This window comes from Mesoplodon densirostris, unplaced genomic scaffold (genome assembly GCF_025265405.1).
Source record: "Mesoplodon densirostris isolate mMesDen1 unplaced genomic scaffold, mMesDen1 primary haplotype scaffold_41, whole genome shotgun sequence".
Classification (NCBI taxonomy): Eukaryota; Metazoa; Chordata; class Mammalia; order Artiodactyla; family Ziphiidae; genus Mesoplodon; species Mesoplodon densirostris.
In genome coordinates, this window is record NW_026778197.1 from 389,413 (window position 1) to 411,046 (window position 21,634).

Sequence of the window (21,634 nt, forward strand, 5' to 3'; positions counted from 1 at the left end):
CTTACCTCTTCTAAAACTAGAAGACAGCTTAGGGGTTCCTGCGGAGGCCAAGGTTTTCTGCATCTGGATCCCTAACTACAGTCTAATAGCTGGGCCTCTACATGAAACACTGACACAGAAAGATGATGATCCTTTTGTATAGAATCCAGAAGCAGCCTTTCAAGAATGGAAAGAGCAGTCAATTCAGACCCTTGCCAAGGAACTCCCTAATTTAGCTAAACCTTTTGACCTTTACATACCCGGTCAAAGGTTAATCGTCCTTGGAGCCTTAGTGCAAAAACTGGGACCACTTGAAATGGAGCAACACAAGAATGCCCTTCAGGTATGATAAACTATGGTCACCAAGGGCTTTGCCCACCGACTCATCAGGCCAGGATACTGGGGTATCTACAAAGCTGGAAATCAGCAGCCCGCAAGGCCAGCTCCCTCCTAAGGGAAAAGGACCCCACGTGGTGATCCTAACCACCCATCATGCCCTGAAGTTGCAGGGGTCACTCTTTGGGCACACTGACCTCGAGTGAGGAGGCCCTCCAACTCCAACCTCCAGAGAGACAAACGGGAGCAACGGGCCACCAAGATGACTCGTGTGACCATCACTTGACCTGGAGTTTCTCTCAGAAAACAACAAGGCTGTGCCCCGAAAGAGCAGACTACTGCTTGCAGGACTTCCTGCACCCAGAGGGGAGCTAATAAGCTTGGCGGGGGAAACGTATATCACGCTTTCACCATAGAAAACCCTACAGACACCGCGATGATGGTGGCCAATATGACCGGCTGGACTGCTGGCTACTTATAAAGGCCGTTGACTCAGTGGACGTCATGGTCCTGGATCACAACTGACCCTGGACTGTCTGGGAGTTGCGCGGCCAGGGTTCTGACACATGGTGCTGTTTGTACATTAATTCAGGGACCTAATTAAAGAAAGCACAGACTACTGGTCAGAGCATCTAGGCTGGCAAAAACCGTCAGCCTAAGGTCGCCAAACAAATGTGGGGTGGGGTGAAACCTGCCACTGCTGCATCTCTGCTCATCTCTTTCCTGGACCATTAAAGGTCATTAGAATCTGTAACACTTCCAGTGCTGGTGCTCAGGCAGACGAGAAGTTGGGCAGGAGGCCTTGGGACAATCAACCTCACCTGGAGGCTGGTGGGGAGATGTTTTGCCCCTCCCCCCAGGTATCAGGGCTCCCACCACAGCATGAAGCACTTACAAAAGAGGGGTCTGCACAGTCAACACCCCAAGAATGAGGAACGGAACAAAAAGCAGAGGAGGTGTTTGTCTCCGGCAACATTCATTAAAAATTCCTGGGAGATAAAAAGAGAATCTGGGCAATAAAATAAAGTCTAACCTGTTTTTTCTTTGTGCTTTGTCTAATTTCACGTGCTCCTAGGGTTCCGCATGCAGAGGTCCCACACCCGGCACTTCAGACCCGATTTCCTAGTGCAGAATGGCTGGGTCGACACCTCAGCTAGCGGGTTCCCATGCAGACTCCATGGCTTAGAGCCTGAGCTGCAGCCAACCCAGCCCTCGAGAGCTCCATCCCCTCCCACCCAAGGATGCTGCCGGGATCCCTACACAGCATCCCATCCCACAGCCCTTGTGGGAGTGCACGCTCTCACCCCTCCATTCTGTTTTAAAAATAATGTTTCCTTTGCTTCTGAACCAAACTCAGTCTTGATCTGTTGGTTCCAATGACACTGGGCATGGGGACTCCTGTTGGGGTCCACTCTGGAGGATCAGTAACAGAAATTGAGAACATTGTAACTTCAATGAACAGATGTGTGAGCCAAACTGTAGTTTACATAGAGCAGTGTATAATGCTCGGGTAAAATAAGATGTTTCTAAGACTTACCTTTGATATTTCCATCACTTTACTATAAGCAAGTTCAGTGAAGACGTCTGTCGTATTTGTCAGGTCAACATTAGAGAAATGAAGTGATTGATTTCCATGGATGTACATCGAATACTCTTGGCTGAAGCTTCAATCTTGTTTTGAATGCTTTTCCATTGAAAAGGATACCTCTCTTTCAGCTCCCCCGTTTCTGAGAAGTATAAAATCTTATAATTTATTATTACCAAAGGGGAAAGGTAGGAGAAGGGATATATTAACAGTTTGGGATTAACACATACACACTGCTATGTATAAAATAGATCATCAACAAGGAACTACTGTATAGCACAGGGAACTACACTGAATATTTTGCAATAACCTATAAGGGGAAATAATCTGAAAAAGAATCGATATTTTTATTGACAGCATCTATCAATGACAGATAAAATGTAACCTAAGCAAGGCCGATGGTGAACACTTCTGACCCTGAAGATTTCAATCATCTAAAGTTTGGGCTCTGCCTATTTCCCAAGGCCCTTAATGGACATACGTGTAGCCGTAGCTTAAAAATTCCCCAATTTGGGGTTCGGGGAGACACTGATTTGGAAAAATCCCTGGTGTTCTCCTTACATGCACGGGACCCTTCCTACAGCTAAAACATGCCTGTCACACCTAGAGGATGGTACACCGTTTGATCGGAAAGAGTTTGGAAAAGGCACCTCATCTCCTCATCGCCTGGTGCTCGGGTTCACCCCTCCAGCATCTTTCCTGACAATCTCCTCACTTGGGGATATCAGCACCGTCAACATCCTGTTGCACACAGTTTGGAATTTGTCCAGAGGATGAAGCGGAAGGATGAGAAAAAATTAGAGGCAAGTCTTAGTTGTTCGGACAGGCACATGCCACTCTAATTTCCAATCCGGAAGACAAATTCATCAAAGGCTAGAATTGCCCACGGAAACAGAATAGGGCTAGAGGAAATCCTGCTGTTTTGTGTCCAGTTTCCAAAAACACAAGTTGAATAATGGAACTCAGGGGCACTAAAATTCATGAAACTGCAGAGTTGAAAATATCTATTGTCGAAAAATATATTGAGGTAAGTCACAGAAAAGGACTTGTAAGCAAGGGAGAGTGGCAGGAAACAGATTTGAAGAGGTAGAAAGGACTCCCCATTAAAGCACAAGAAAAGGGGCTGAACATCGCCAATGATGCAGTTTGCCCAAAAGGGCGTATGCATTTTTTTCTGAATATATTCAAGTAAAGGCCATACACACTTTTTATCCAACCAAACAGGTGGGCACTGGAAATCAATACTACAAAATGTATCACTTCACATCAGTCAGAAGGGCCATCCTCATAAAGTGTAAACACCAGAAATGCAGGACAGGGCGAGGAGAAAAGGGAGCACTGTGAGGTTGATAGTGGAAATGTAATTTGCCAACAGCCACTCTGGAGAAGTGTATTGTGTTTGCTAAAACATCTAAAAAATGAGCTACAGAGCATAGGGCACTTGCACTCATGGGCGTATACCTTGGGAAAAACAAAAATGGACAGAAAACAGGCACGCCAACGTTTACCACCTCTCTGTTAAAAAGGGCCTCCACTTGGATATAACCTAAATGTCCCTGGAAGGATAAAATGGATAAAAGAGATGGGGTACTTATGTAGAGTGGAATATTACTCATCCAGAAATCCATGAAATAAGGCCAGTTGTAACAACTCTGGAGGAGTTACATACGATCATTCTAAGTGACATATGTCAGAAAGAAAAAGACACATATCATAAGATGTCACTTAAAGGTGGAATCAAAAATGGCTACACATGAAATAAACTACAAAACAGAAACATAGTCAAATATGTAGAAAATAGACATAAGGCTGCTAAATGGGAAAGGTGGGGAATGGTGAGGTATTATCCAGGAGGTTGAAATAAGCAAAGATACCATTCCAAGTACCGAATTGAATAACTGACAAGGCCTACACAGTACCTCAAAGAACTGCACTCAGCCCACTCAAGTCAGTGGACAATAATACATATGACTCGTAAGCATCTGAAAAATAATTTATTGTTGTCTCTCAGTACATGAATCAAGTGGATGTACAGCAGCAAAAAACAGAGCTTTGAAAATCAGCTGTAACCAATATAAAAATAAATTTTAAAATATTTATAAAAACAGTGAGACAGACAAAAATTCTTACAACAGTTGTTGAAGGGCTACAATGTAACAGGGATTGAACACATGTAGACCCACAGCAGGATGATATATAAGGCTGGAAGCTATACAGGCTAAGAGATGTTAGAGAGGCTGTGTGAGGAAATGCAGACCTTTTAAATTAATACTGCCTGGTACCCATTCCATGGGTCCCAAATAGGCAGGTTCAAGGGAATCTTCTGACAGCAAAAACATGCCTGGGAAACCGAGATGAATGTACACCGTGTGCTCAGGAAAGGTGTCTAAAATGCACCTCATTTTTGATCTCCTGGTGCTGGGGTTCGCCATTCCAGCCACATTACTAACAATCTCCCCACTTGGAGAATAAGCACCTTTAACCTCCTGTTTCACACAGTTTGCAATTTGTGCAGAGGATAAATGGGAAGGGGGGAACCAATGAGAGATTAGCTGTAGGAGTTTTGACAGGCACATGTCACTCTAATTTCCCATTAGGAAGAAGAATTAACCAAAGGCTCAGCCTGCCTCCTCAGAACCAGAATAGGGCCAGAAGCAATCCAAAGGTTTGGCGGCCAGCTCACAAAAACAACGAGTTGCAAAATGGAGCTCAGGGGCAGACAATTCAAAGACGTGCAAAGATATAAATGATAACCAACGTCGAAAAATATATTCAGGTAAGGCAACGAAGAGGATCTGAATGAGAGGCAGAATTGCAGGAAACAGATTTCAAAAGGTAGATTGTACTCACATTTAAAGCATATGGAAAGCAGCAGAATTTCTCAAATGATGCAGTTGGGCAAAAGGGTGTATGCATTTTTTTCGTGAATATCTTTAGGAAAAAAACGCATACAGAGTTTTTGGCCAACCAAGCAAGCGGTAAATGCAAATCCGCACAACAAAGAAGTCTCAATGTCCACTGATCAGAAAGGCCATCCAAAAAATGTGTACAAACCAGAAATGCTGGAGAGGTCATGGAGAACAGGGAGCCTAGTCACGCTGATGGGTGGGGTATAAATATCCAAGAGCCACTCTGAAGAAGTGTATGCTGTTTCCTAAAACATTTAAATACAAAGCCCCGGAGGAAAGGGGACTTCAACTCATGGGCATATAACTTGGGAAGACTAAATATTGACAAGACACAGGCACCCCAAAATTTAGGGCTGCTCTGCATACAAGAACCTCAACTTCGGTACACCTTAAATATCCCAGGAAAAAGAGAAATGCATAAATAACTTGTGGTAATTTTGTACAATGGAATATCACTCAGACGTGAAATCAATGTCATAAGGCCAGTAGCAGCATAAAGAGTGGATTTAGGTATGATGATTCTAAGTGAAATTAGTCACACAGAAAAAGAATCTTATCATAAGATATCACTTACAGAGGGAATGTCAACATCAAAACACATGAACTGAATTAAGAAAGAGAACAGAGTCTCACATTTAGAAAACACTCTTATGCCTGTTCAATGGGAAAGGAGAGGTGGGGTGATGCATAAAACCAGAGTTTGATATTAGCACAGGTACCATTCCATAAACCAAATACAGAATAGACGAGACCTACCCCTTCCTCAGTGAACGGGACTCAAAACCCCTATTCCCTGCAGAGGAATATATCTGACTAGTAAGAATCTTAAAACCTATGTATTGATATGTCTCCGTAAGGGAATCAAGTGTGTCTAGACCGGCATAAATACGTCAGTGAAAATCAGCTCAACCCCATTATAAAAATGAATTTCAAAAACACACACACAAAAAAAGCGAAATTCTTACACAATTCCTTCAGGGGTTCTGATGAAACCGGGAATGACCCTCTCTTCAAAGACAGCTGGATGAGACATAAGGCTGGACACTTGGGACTGAGAGGACTGGAGATTGGGAGAGAAAATGCAGACCCTTTAAAGTAGTAATGCATGCCACCATTCCATGGATCCCAAATCTCCAGGTAGAAAGGAATATCACTACAGTTATAACGTGTATGGGAAACCTAGAGCATGGACACCCTGTGATGGCGAAAGGTTTCTAAAAGTCTCCTAATTTTTCCACTCCTTGTGCTCAAGTTTGGCATTGCAACTGCTTTACTATCAATCTCCCAACTTAGGAGAGCCAGCCCCTATAACCTCCTCGTTCGCACAGTTTGCTAATTGTGCAAAGGATGAAAGGGAAGAGGGAGAACAAATCAGAGAGTAGACGTAGGCATTTCGACGGGCACATGTCACTCTAATTTCCCGTCAGGAAGAAGAATTAACCAAAGCCTCAGCCACCCACAGGGAACAGTATAGCCAGCCTTGGTACAAGTATAGGTCCTGAAGCAAAATTGTGGATTTGCGGTCAGCTCCCAAAAATGGGATTTGAAAATTGGAGCTCACGGGCACAGCAATTCACAAAACTACAGAGTTATAAAGGACTACTCTCTTCCAAAAATCTGTTTAGGGAAGGCAACGAAGCTGACTTGAAAATGAGGCAGAATTGCACAAAACATATTTCAAGAGGTAAATTGGAATCACCTTTAAAGCACAGGAAAATAATCACAACTTTGACAATGATGCACTTGGCCAAAAAGGGCGTATGCCTTTTCTCCTGAATATATTCAGGAGAAAACGCATATGCCCTTTTTGGTCAATCTAGCAAGAGTGCAATGCAAATCCACACTACAAAGAATTGTCACTTCCCACGGGTCAAAAGGGACATCTGAAAATCTGTAAAAACCAGAACGGCAAGAGGGAGATGACAAGGGCATGAAGCAATGTGATCCCAAGGGTCATGAAGGATTGTGATGACAAGCGCATGGAGCATTTTGAAGAAAAGATTATGTAGCATATTGCTGACAAAGGCATGGAGCATTGTGATGACAAGGTTCATGGAGCACTGTGATGACAAGTGTCATGGAGCATTGTGATTACAGGGGTCATGGAGCATTGGGATGACAAGGGCATGGAGGATTTTGATGACAAGAGTCCCGGATCATTTTGTTGTCAGGGTTCATGGATCGTTGTGATGACGGGGGTCATGGAGCATTGAGATCACAGGGGTCATGGAGCATTGTGATGAGAAGGTCAAGGAGCATTGGGCTGAAAATGTTCATGGAGTATTGTGATGACAGGGATCCTGGAGGATTGTGATGACAAGGTACTGAAGCATTGTGATGAGAAGACCATGGAAACTTGTGATGACAAGTCTCATGGAATATTCTGATGAAAAGGAGCATGGAGCATTGTGATTACAGGAGTCGTGGAGCATTCTGATGACAAGGGCATCGAGCATTGGGATGAGATGGCCATGGAGCGTTCTGATGACATGCATCATGGAGCTTTGTGATTACAAGGGCATGAAATATTGTGATGAAAAAGGCATGGAACCTTGTCATGACAGGGTTCATGGAGCATACTGACGACAAGTGTCAAGGAGCATTGTGATGACAAGTGTATTGAGCATTGTGATGACAAAGGTCATGGAGCATTGTGATGAGAAGACCATGGATAATTGTGATGACGAGCGTCATAGGGTATTGTGATGATAAGTGTTATGGAACATCGTGATCACAATGGTTTGGAGCATTATGATGACAGAGGTCATGGAGAATTCTGATTTCATTGTGATGACAATAGCATGAAGCATTATGATGATGGGCATGGTGCATTGTGATGACAGGGTTCATGGATCATTGAAATGAAAAGGGGCATGGAGCATTGTGATTACAGGGGTCTTGGAGCATTGTGATGAGAATCGTCATGGAGCCTTGTGATGACAAGTCCATGGAACATCGTGATGGCAGGGGTCATGGAGCATTGTTATGATAGGGCTAATGGAGCTTTGTGATGGCAAGGGCATGGAACATTGTGATGAGAAGGCCATGGAGCATTCTGATGACATGCATCATGGAGCTTTGTGATGACAAGGTCATGGAGCAATGTGATGAGAGCGTTCATGGAGAATTGTGATGACAATGACATGGAGCATTGTGATGAAAAGTTCATGGAGCATTGTGGTGACAAATTTCACAGAGCCTTGTGATGATGAGGGCATTGACCATTGTGATGACACAGGTCATGAAGCCTTGTGATGATGGGACACACGGAGCATTTTGATGAATGGTGTCATGTAGCATTGTGATGACAGGGGCATGGAGCATTGGTCTGACAAGTTTCATGGATAATTGTGTTTACAGTGGGCATAGCACTTTGTGATGACAAGGGCATGGAGCATTGTGATGACAAGGTCATGGAGTATTGTGAAGACAGGTGTCAGGGAGCATTGTGATAGCATATTTCATGTTCCATTGTGATGACAATTGCATGGAGCATTGTGATGCCAAGTGTTATGGAGGATTGTGATGACAAAGGTAATGGTGCATTGTGATGATAAGGGCTTGGAGCATTGTGATGACAAGGGTCATGGAGCATTGTGATGACAAGGGCATGGAGCATTGTGATGGCAAGACCGTGGAGCATTGTGATGAGAAGACCATGGATAATTGTGATGACGAGCGTCATGGAGCGCTATAATGACAAGGGGTATGGAGCATTGTGATGAGAGTGGCCATGGAGCATTGAGATGACAAGTGTCATGGAGCATGTAGATGACAAGGGCGTGGAGCATTGTGATGAGAAGACCATGGATAATTGTGAATGACGAGCGTCATGGAGCACTGTAATGACAAGGGGTATGGAGCATTGTGATGACAGTGCATATAGAGCATTGTGATGACAAGTGTCACGGAGCATTCGGATGACAAGCTTATGGATTATTGTGATGACAATGGCATGGAGCATTGTGATGAAAAGGGCATGGAGCATTGTGATGACAGGGGTCATGGAACATTGTGATGTCAGGGGACATGGAACGTTTTGATGAATAGGGTCATGGAGCATTTTGATGACAGGGGTTATGGAACAATGTGATGTCAGGGGTCATCGAACATTGTGATGATAAGTGCATGTAGCATTGTGATGACAGGAGTCATAGAACATTGTGATGACAGGGCTGAGGGAGTATTGTGATGAATAGTGATGAAACATTGTGATATCAGTTGAGAGAGAGCATTTTGTTGAGAAGTGCATGGAGCATTGTGATGACAAGGTTTATGGAGCATTGTGATGACAAGATTGTGGAGCACTTGATGACAAGCGCATGGCAAATTGTGATGATATGTGTCATGGAGCATTGTGCTGACAAGCACATGGAGCATTGTAATAACAACGGTCTTGGAGCATTGTGCTGAGAAAGGCATAGAGTATTGTGATGACAAGGGTCAAAGAGCATTGTGATGAAAAGTTCATGGAGCATTATGGTTAAAAAGGTCACAGAGACTGTTGATGACGAGGATATGGACCATTGTGATGACAAAGGTCATGAAGCACTGTGATGACTGGAGTCACGGAGCATTGTGATGACAGGGGTCATGGAGCATTGTGATAACAAGGGCATGGAGCATTGTGATGACAAGGGCATGGATCATTGGTCTAATATGTTTCATGGATTATTGCAATGACAGTTGGAATGGCGCATTGTGATGACAAGGGGATGGAGCATTGTGAAGACCAGGTCATACAGTATTGGAAGACAGGTGTCAGGGAGCATTGTGAGGACATATGTAATGGCCCATTGTGATTACAATGGCATGGAGCATTGTGATGCAAGTGTCATGGAGGATTCTGATGACAAATGTAATGGAACATTGTGATGAAAATGGCTTGGAGCATTGTGATGAAAAGAGTCAGGGAGCATAGTGCTGGTAAGTGCATGGAGAATTGTGATGACAAGGGTCATGGAGCATTCTGATGACAAGCTTGTGGAGTATTTGGATGACAATGGCATGGAGCATTGGGATGAAAACTGCATGTGGCATTGTGATGAAAAAGGCATGGAGCCTTTTTGTGACAGGGTTCATGGAGCATTCTGACGACAAGTGTCAGGGAGCATTGTGATGACAACTGTATTGAGAATTGTTATGACAAAGGTCATGGAGCATTGTGATGAAAAGGGCATGGAGTATTTTGATGACAGGCATCATGGAGCGTTGTGATGACAAGTGTTATGGAACATTGTGATCACAAGTGTTTGGAGCATTGTGATGAAACCGGTCATGAATCATTTTGATTTCAAGGATCATGGAGCACTGTGATGACAAGGGCATGAAACAATGTTATCCCAAGGTTCATGGAGGATTTTGAAGACAATGGTAATGGAGTATTGTGATGACAAGCACATAGAACATTGTAATGACAATGTCATGTAGCATTTTGCTGACAAAGGCATGGAGCATTGTGATGACAGGTGTCATGGACCACTGTGATGACATGCGTCACATAGCATTGTGAATACAGGAGTCATGGAGCATTGGGATGACAAGGGCATGGATCATTGTGATGACAAGTGTCATGGAACATTGGGCTGAAAATGTTCATGGAGTATTGTGATGACAGGTGTCATGGAGCATTGTGATGACAAGAGTCCCCGAATACTGTGTTGTCAGGGGTAATGGAGTGTTGTGATGACAGTGGTCCTGGAGCATTGTGATGATATTGATCATGGAGCATTGTGATGAGAAGGTCATGGTGCATTAGGCTGAAAATGATCATGGAGTACTGTGATGACAGGGGTCATGGAACATTGTGATGACAAGGTAATGGAGCATGGTGATGACAAAGTCTTGGAGCATTGTGATGAGAAGACCATGGAGACTTGTGATGACAAGTCTCATGGAGTATTCTGATGAAAAGGGGCATGGAGCATTGTGATGACAGGCGTCTTTGAGCATTGTTATGACAAGGGCATGGAGCATTTTGAAGAGCAGGACATGGAGCATTCTGATGAATGTGTCATGGAGCACTGTGATGAGAAGTGTATGGAACAATGTGATTACAGGTGTCTTGGAGCATTTTGATGTAAAGGGCATGGATCATTGTGATGAAAAAGGCATGGACCCTTGTCATGACAGTGTTCAAGGAGTATACTGACGACAAGCGTCAGGGAGCATTGTGATGACAAGTGTATTGAGCATTGTGATGACAAATTTTATGGAGCATAGTGATGAGAAGACCATGGATAATTGTGATTATGAGCGTCATGGGGTGTTGTGATGATAAGTGTTATGGAATATTGTGATCACAACGATGTGGAGCATTGTGATGACAGAGGTTATGTAGCATTTTGATTTCATTGTGATGACAATTGCCTTAAGCATTATGATTATGGGCATGATGCATTGTGATGACAGGGTTCATGGAGCATTGAGATGAAAACGGGCATGTAGCATTGTGATTACAGCGGTCATTAAGCAATTTGAAAACAAGGGCATGGAGCATTTTGATGAGAAGGCCATGGAACATTCTGATGACATGTGTCATGGAGGTTTGTGATGACAAGGCCATGGAGCATTGTGATTACAGGGGTCTTCGAGCATTGTGATGACAAGTGTCATGGAGCATTGTGATGACAAGGCCGTGGAACATTGTGATGGCAGGGGTCACGGAGCATTGTTATGACAGGGGTAATGCAGCATTGTGATGAGAAGGACATGGAGCATTGTGATTACAAAGTTTATGGAGCATTGCCATGACAAATTTTTGGACCGTTGTTATGAAAAGCGCGTGGCACATTGAGATGACAAGTGTCATGGAGCATTTTTCTGACAAAGGCATGGAGCACTGTGATGACAGGAGTCACGGAGCATTGTGATGGAAAGTTCATGGAGCATTGTGGTTACAAAGGTCACAGAGCCTTCTGATGACGCAGGCATGGACCATGGTGATGACAAATATAATGAAGCATTGTGATGACTGGAGTTAAGGAGCATTGTGATGACAGGGGTAATGGAGCATTGTGAAGACAAGGGCATGGAGCATTGTGATGTCAGGGGCATGGAACATTGGTCTGACAAGTTTCATAGATTATTGTCATGAGAGTGGACATGGTGCATTGTGATGACAAGGGCATGGATCATGGTGATGAGAAGGTCATGGAGTATTGTGAAGACAGGTGTCAGGGAGCATTGTGATGACATATGTCATGGTCCATTGCGATGACAATGGCATAGAGCATTGTGATGCCAAATGTAATGGAGGATTGTGATGACAAATTTAAAGGAGCATTGTGATGACTAGGGCTTGGAGCATTATGATGAAACGGGCCATTGAGAATTTTCATGACAAGTCGTGAAGCAACGTGATGACAAGGTCCTGGAGCATTGTGATGAGAAACCATGGAGCCTTGTGATGACAAATCTCATCGAGCATACTGATGAAAAGGGGCATGGACCATTGTGATTACAGTGGTCTTTGCACATTGTGATGACAAAGGCATGAAGCAATGTGATCCCAAGGTTCATGGAGGATTGTGATGACAATGGTAATGGAGTATTGTGATGACAAGGCCATGGAGCATTGTGTTGTCAGGGGCATGGTGCATTTGTCTGACAAGCTTCATAGATTATTGTGATGAGAGTGGACATGGTGCATTGTGATGACAAGGGCATGGATCATGGTGATGAGAAGGTCATGGAGTATTGTGAAGACAGGTGTCAAGGAGCATTGTGATGACATATGTCATGTTCCATTGCGATGACAATGGCAGGGAGCATTGTGATGCCAAATGTAATGGAGGATTGTGATGACAAATTTAAAGGAGCATTGTGATGGCTAGGGATTGGAGCATTATGATGACAAGGGCCATTGAGTATTTTCATGACAAGTCGTGAAACATTGTGATTATAAGGTCCTAGAGCACTGTGATGAGAAACCATGGCGGCTTGTGATGACAAATCTAATGAAGCATACTGATGAAAAGGGGCATGGAGCATTGTGATTACAGGGGTCTTGGAACATTGTGATGTCAAGTGTCATGGAGCCTTGTGATGACACGGCCGTGGAACATTGTGATGGCAGGGGTCATGGATCATTGTTATGACAGGTGTAATGGAGCATTGTGATGAGAAAGCCAAGGAGCATTGTGATTACAAGGTTTATGGAGCATTGCGATGACAAATTTGAGGACCGATGGGATGAAAAGCAGGTGGCACAATGTAATGACAAGGGTCATGGAGCATTTTTCTGACAAAGGCATGGAGCATTGTGATGATAAGGGTCACGGAGAATTGTGATGAAAAGTTCATGGAGCATTGTGGTTAAAAAGGACACAGAGCCTTGTGAGGATGCGGGCATGGACCATTGTGATGACAAATACTATGAAGCATTGTGATGACTGGAGTCACGGAGCATTGTGATGACAGGGGTCATGGAGCATTGTGATGACAAGGGCATGGAGCATTGTGATGACAGGGGCATGGAGCATTGTGATAAATAGTAAATGGAGTATTTTGAAGAAAGGTGTCAGGGAGCATTTTGATGAAATATGTCACGGTCCATTTCGATGACAATGGCATGGAGCATTGTGATGCCAAATGTAATGGAGGATTTTGATGACAAATATAATGGAGCATTGTGATGACTAGGGACTGGAGCATTATGATGACAAGGGCCATTGAGAATTTTCATGACAAGGTCGTGAAGCATTGTGATGACAATGTTCTTGAGCATTGTGATAAGAAAACCATGGAGCCTTGTGATGACAAATCTCATGGAGCATACTGATGAAAAGGGGCATGTACCACTGAGATTATAGGGGTCTTGGAAGACTGTGCTGACAAGGGAATGGAGATTTGTGAGGAGAAGGCCAAGGAGCATTCTAATGACATGCGTCATTTAGCTTTGTGATGAAAAGGGCATGGAACATTGTGATTACAGGGGTCTTGGAGCACTGTGATGAAAAGGGCATGGATCATTGTGATGAAAAATCCATGGAGCCTTCTCATGACAGGATTCAAGGAGCATACAGATAACAAGTGTCAGGGAGCATTTTGATGACGAGGGTATTGAGCATTGTGATGACAAAGTTCATGGAGCATTGTGATGAGAAGACCACGGATAATTGTGATGACGAGTATCATGGGGCATTGTGATGACAAGTGTTATGGAATATTGTGATCACAAGGGTATGGAGCATTCTTATGACAGAGTTCATGGAGCATTTTTATTTCTTTGTGATGACAATAGCATGAATCATTATGATGATGGGCATGGTGCATTGTGATGACAGGCTTCATGGATCATTGAGATGAAAAGGGGCATAGAGCATTGTGATTACAGTGTTCTTGGAGCATTGTGATGAGAAGGGTCATGGAGCCTTGTGATAACAAGGCCATGGAACATCGTGATGGCAGGGGTCATGGAGCATTGTTATGACAGGGGTAATGGAGCATTGTGATGGCAAGGGCATAGAGCATTATGATGAGAAGCCATGGAGCATTCTGATGACATGTGTTATGGAGCTTTGTGATGACAAGGGCATGGAGCAACGTGATGAGAGCGTTCATGGAGCCCTGTGATGACAATGACATGGAGCATTGTGATGGCAAGGGTAATGGATCTTTGTGATGACAAAGATCATGGAGCATTTTGATGACAAGGGCGTTGTGCATTGTGATGAGAAGGGCCGGGAGCAGTGTGATGACAGGGTCATTGAGCAATTTGATGAAAAGTGTCATGGAACATTTTGATGACATGTGTTATGGAACATTGTGATGTCAGGAGTCATAGAGCATTTTGATGAAAAGGGTCATGGAGCATTTTGATGACAGGGGTATTGGAATAATGTGATGTCAGAGGTCATCAAACATTGTGATGATAAGTGCATGTAGCATTGTGATGACAGGAGTCATGGAACATTGTGATGACAGGGGTGAGGGTGTATAGTGACGAATAGTGATGTAACTTTGTAATATCAGGGGTGAGAGATCATTTTGATGAGAAGTGCATGGAGCACTGTGATGAGAAGTTTTATGGAGAATTATGATGACGAGATTGTGGAGCACTGTGATGACAAGCGTATGGTGCATTGTGATGACATGTGTCATGGAGCATTGTCCTGACAAGCACATGGAGCATTGTGATGACAAGAGTCAGGGAGCATTGTGCTGACAAGTGCATGGAGAATTGTGATGACAAGCGTCATGGAGCATTCTGATGAAAAGCTTGTGGAGTATTTTGATGACAATGGCATGGAGCATTGTGATGAAAACGGCATAAAGAATAGTGATGAAAAAGGCATCATGGAGCGTTGTGATGACAAGTGTTATGGAACATTGTGATCACAAGGTTTTGGAGCACTGTGATGACAGAGGTCATGAATCATTTTGATTTCAAGGAGCATGGAGGATTGTGATGACAAAGGGAATGAAGCAAAGAGATCCCAATGTTCATGGAGGGTTTTGATGACAATGGTAATGGAGTACTGTGATGACAAGCGCATAGAGCATTGTAATGACAAGGTCATGTAGTATTTTGCTGACAAAAGCATGGAGCATTGTGATGACAGGTGACATGGAGCACTGTGATGACAAGCGTCACGGAGCATTGTGAATACAGGGGTCATGGAGCATTGTGATGACAAGGGCATGGATCATTGTGGTAACAAGTGTCATGGAGCATGGGGCTGAAAACGTTCATGGAGTATTGTGATGACAGGGGTCATGGAGCATTGTGATGATAGAGGTCATGGATAATTTTGATTTCATTGTGCTGACAATAGCCTGAAGCATTATGATGATGGGCATGGTGCATTGTGATGACAGGGTTCATGGAGCATTGAGATGAAAAGGGGCATGGAGCATTGTGATTACAAGGGTCTTGAAGCATTGTGATGACAAGGGCATGGAGCATTTTGATGAGAAGCCCATGGAACATTCTGATGACATGCATCATGGAGCTTTGTGATGACCAGGGCATGGAGCATTGTGATTTCCGGGGTCTTGAGCATTGTGATGAGAAGTATCATGGAACCTTGTGATGACTAGGCCGTGGAACATTGTGATGGTAGGGGTCATGGTGCATTGTTATGACAGGGGTAAAGGAGCATTGTGATGAGAAGGGTATGGAACTTATGACTGAAATGTTTCATGGATTATTGTGATGAGAGTGGGCATGGTGCATTGTGATGACAAGGGCACGGAACACTGTGATACATGGGTCATGCAGAACTGTAATGACAAGGGCAGGGAGCATTGTGATGACAAGTGTCATGGAGCTTTGTGATGACAAGGGCAAGGTGCAATGTGATGAGAGGGTTCATGGAGCATTGTGATGACAATGACATGGAGAATTGTGATGCAAAGGGTCTTGGAACATTGTGATGACAAAAGTAATGGAGCATTTTAATGACAAGTGCATGGTGCATTTTGATGAGAAGGGCAGGGAGCATTTTGATGACCGGGTCATGCAGCAATTTGATAAAATGTGTAATGGAACCTTTTGATGGCAGGGGTTATAGAACATTGTGATGGCAGGGGTCTTGGAGCTTTGGGATGGAAAGTGTCATGGAGCATTTTGATGACAGGGCTTATGGAACATTGTGATGGCAGGGGTCATGGAACATTGTGATGATAAGGGGATGTAGCATTGTGATGACAATGGTCATGGAGCATTGTTTTTACAAAGACATGGAGCATTGTGATGACAAGTTTCACAGAGAATTGTGATGAAAAGTTCATTGAGCATTGTGGTTAAAAAGGTCACAGAGACTGTTGATGACGAGGGCATGGACAATTGTGATGACAAAGGTCATGAAGCATTGTGATGATTGGAGTCACGGAGCATTGTGATGAAAGGTGTCATGGAGCATTGGAGTCACGGAGCATTGTGATGAAAGGTGTCATGGAGCATTGTGATGACAAGGGCATGGAGCATTGTGATGACAGGGGCATGGAGAATTGGTCTGACAAGTTTCATAGATTATTGTGATGATAGTGGACATGGTGCATTGTGATGACAAGGGCATGGAGCATTGTGATGTCAAGGGCATGGAGTATTTTGAAGACAGGTGTCAGGGAGCATTGTGATGACATATGTCATAGTCCATTGCGATAAATATGGCATGGAGCATTGTGATGCCAAATGTAATGGAGGATTGTGATGACAAATATAATGGAGCATTGTGATGACTAGGGCTTGGAGCATTATGATGACAAGGGCCATTGAGAATTTTCAGGACAATGTCTTGAAGCATTGTGATGACAAGGTCCTGGAGCATTGTGATGAGAAAACCATGGAGCCTTGTGATGACAAATCTCATGGAGCATACTGATGAAAAGGGGCATGGAGCATTCTGATTACAGGGTTCTTGGAACATTGTGAAAACAAAGGCATGGAGCATTGTGATTACAAGGGCATTGATCTTTGTGATGACAAGGGCATGGAATATTGTGAAGACAGGTGTCAGGGAGCATTGTGATGACATATGTAATGGTCCATTGCGATGACAATGGCATAGAGCATTGTGATGCCAAATATAATGAAGGACTGTGATGACAAATATAATGGAGCATTGTGATGACTAGGGCTTGGAGCATTATGATGACAAGGGCCATTGGGAATTTTCATGACAATGTCGTGAAGCATTGTGATGACAAGGTCCTGGAGCATTGTGATGAGAAAACCATGGAGCCTTGTGATGACAAGTCTCATGGAGCATACTGATGTAAAGGGGCATGGAGCATTCTGATTACAGGGGTCTGGGATCATTGTGATAACAAGGGCATAGAGCATTGTGATGACAAGGGCACGGAACATTGGTCTAATAAGTTTCATGGATTATTGTCATGACATTTGGAAAGGCGCATTATGATGACAAGGGCATGGAGCATTGTGATGACCAGGTCATGCAGTATTGTGAAGATAGGTGTCAGGGAGCATTGTGATGACATATGTAATGGCACATTGTGATGACAATGGCATGGAGCATTGTGATGCCAAGTATCATGGAGGATTCTGATGACAAAGGTAATGGAGCATTGTGAATGACAATGGCTTGGAGCATTGTGATGACAAGGGTCAGGGAGCATTGTGCTGACAAGTGCATGGAGCATTGTGATGACAAGGGTCATGGAGCTTTCTGATGACAATCTTGTGGAGTATTTTGATGACAATGGCATGGAGCATTGTGATGAAAAGGGCATGGGGCTTTGTGATGAAAAAGGCATGGAGCCTTTTCGTGACAGGGTTCAAGGAGCATTCTGACGACAAGTGTCAGGGAGCATTGTGATGACAAGTGTATTGAGAATTGTGATGACAAAGGTCATGGAGCATTGTGATGAAAAGGGCATGGATTATTGTGATGACAGGCATCATGGATCGTTGTGAGGACAAGTGTTATGGAACATTGTGATCACAAGTGTTTGGAGCATTGTGATGACAGAGGTCATGGATCATTTTGATTTCAAGGAGCATGGAGCATTGTGATGACAAGGGCATGAAGCAATGTGATCCCAAAGTTCATGGAGGATTGTGATGACAATGGAAATGGAGTATTGTGATGACAAGTGCATAGAGCATTGTAATGACAAGCTCATGTAGCATTTTGCTGACAAAGGCATGGAGCATTGTGATGACAGGTGTCATGGAGCACTGTGATGACAAGCGTCATGGAGCATTGTGAATACATGGGTCATGGAACATTGGGATAACATGGGCATGGATCATTGTGATGACAAGTGTCATGGAGCTTTGGGCTGAAAATGTTCATGGAGTATTGTGATGACAGGGGTCATGGAGCATTGTGATTACAGGGGTCTTGGAGCATTGTGATGACAAGAGTCCCGGATCATTGTGTTGTCAGGTGTCATGGAGTGTTGTGATGACAGTGGTCATGGAGCATTGTGATGATATTGGTCATGGAGCATTGTGATGAGAAGGTCATAGAGAATTGGGCTGAAAATGTTCATGGAGTATTGTGATGACAGGGGTCTTGGAGCATTGTGATGACAAGGGAATGGAGCATGGTGATGACAAGGTCTTGGAGCATTGTGAGGAGATGACCATGGAGACTTGTGATGACAAGTCTAATGGAGCATTCTTATGAAAAGGGGCATGGAGCATTGTGATTACGGGGGTCTTGAAGCATTGTGATGACAAGGGCATGGAGCATTGTGAGGCGAAGGCCATGGAACATTGTGATGACATGCGTCATGGAGCTTTGTGATGACAAGGGCATGGAGCATTGTGATTACATGGGTCTTGGAGCATTATGCTGACAAGGGTCCTAGAGCCTTGTGATGACAAGGCCGTGGAACATTGTGATGGCAGGGGTCATGGAGCTTGTTATGACAGAGGTAATGGAGCATTGTGATGAGAAGTGCATTGAGCATTGGTCTGAAATATTTCATGGATTATTGTGATGAGAGTGGGCATGGCGCATTGTGATGACAAGGGCACGGTACACTGTGATACATGGGTCATGGAGGATTGTAATGACAAGGGCATGGAGCATTGTGATGAGAAGGGCATCGAGCATTGTGATGACAAGTGCCATGGAGCTTTGTGATGACAAGGGCATGGAGCAATGCGATGAGAGGGTTCATGGAGCATTGTGATGACAATGACATGGAGCACTGTGATGCCAAGGGCCATGGAGCTTTGTGATGACAAAGGTCATGGAGCAGTTTGATGACAAGGGTGTGGTGCATTGTGATGAGAACGGCAGGGAGCATTGTGATGACCAGGTAATGCAGTATTGTAAAGAGAGGTGTCAGGGAGCATTGTGATGACATATGTAATGGCCCATTGTGATGACAATGGCATGGAGCATTGTGATGCAAACTTCCATTGAGGATTCTGATCACAAAGGTAATGGAGCATTGTGATCACAATGGCTTGGAGCATTGTGATGACAAGTGTCAGGGAGCATTGTGCTGACAAGTGCATGGAGAATTTTGATGACAAGGGTCATGGAGCATTCTGATGACAAGCTTGTGGAGTATTTTGAGGACAATGGCATGGAGCATTGGGATGAAAAGGGCATGGGGCTTTGTGATGAAAAAGGCATGGAGCCTTTTCGTGACAGGGTTCAAGGAGCATTCTGACGACAAGTGTCAGGGAGCATTGTGATGACAAGTGTATTGAGAATTGTGATGACAAAGGTCATGGAGCATTGTGATGAAAGGGGCATGGATTATTGTGATGACAGGCATCATGGAGCGTTGTGAGGACAAGTGTTATGGAACATTGTGATCACAAGGGTTTGGAGCATTGTGATGACAGAGGTCATGGATCATTTTGATTTCAAGGAGCATGGAGCATTGTGATTACAAGGGCATGAAGCAATGTGATCCCAAAGTTCATGGAGGATTGTGATGACAATGGAAATGGAGTATTGTGATGACAAGTGCATAGAGCATTGTAATGACAAGGTCATGTAGCATTTTGCTGACAAAGGCATGGAGCATTGTGATGACAGGTGTCATGGAGCACTGTGATGACCAGCGTCATGGTGCATTGTGAATACATGGGTCATGGAACATTTGGATAACATGGGCATGGATCATTGTGATGACAAGTGTCATGGAGCATTGGGCTGAAAATGTTCATGGAGTATTGTGATGACAGGGGTCATGGAGCATTGTGATTACAGGGGTCTTGGAGCATTGTGATGACAAGAGTCCCGGATCATTGTGTTGTCAGGTGTCATGGAGTGTTTTGATGACAGTCGTCATGGAGCATTGTGATGATATTGGTCATGGAGCATTGTGATGAGAAGGTCATAGAGAATTGGGCTGAAAATATTCATGGAGTATTGTGGTGACAGGGGTTATGGAGCATTGTGATGACAAGGGATTGGAGCATGGTGATGACAAGGTCTTGGAGCATTGTGAGGAGATGACCATGGAGACTTGTGATGACAAATCTAATGGAGCATTCTGATGAAAAAGGGAATGGAACATTGTGATTACTGGAGTCTTCGAGCATTGTGATGACAAGGGCATGGAGCATTGTGAGGAGAAGACCATGGAACATTCTGATGACATGCGTCATGGAGCTTTGTGATGACAAGCGCATGGAGCATTGTGATTACATGGATCTTGGAGCATTGTGATGACAAGGGTCATGGAGCCTTGTGATGACAAGGCCGTGGAATATTATGATGGCAGGTGTCATGGAGCATTGTTACGACAGAGGTAACGGAGCATTGTGATGAGAAGGGCATTGAGCATTGATCTGAAATGTTTCATGGATTACTGTGATGAGAGTGGGCATGGCGGTTTGTCATGACAAGGGCACGGTACACTGTGATACATGGGTCATGGAGGATTGTAATGACAAGGTCATGGAGCATTGTGATGAGAATGGCATCAAGCATTGTGATGACAAGTGTCATGGAGCTTTGTGATGACAAGGACATGGAGCAATGTGATGAGAGGGTTCATGGAGCATTGTGATGACAATGACATGGAGCATTGTGATGCCAAGGGTCATGGAGCTTTGTGATGACAAAGGTCATGGAGCATTTTGATGACAAGTGTGTGTTGCATTGTGATGAGAAGGGCAGGGAGCATTTTGATGACAGGGTCATGCAGCAATTTGATGAAAAGTGTAATGGAACATTTTGATGCCAGGGGTTATAGAACATTGTGATGCCAGCGGTCATGGAGCTTTGGGATGAAAAGGGTCATGGAGCATTTTGATGACAGGGGTTATGGAACATTGTGATGTCAGGGGTCATGGAACATTGTGCTGATAAGGGGATGTAGCATTGTGATGACAGGGGTCATGGAACATTGTGATAACAGGGGTGAGGGAGGATTGTGA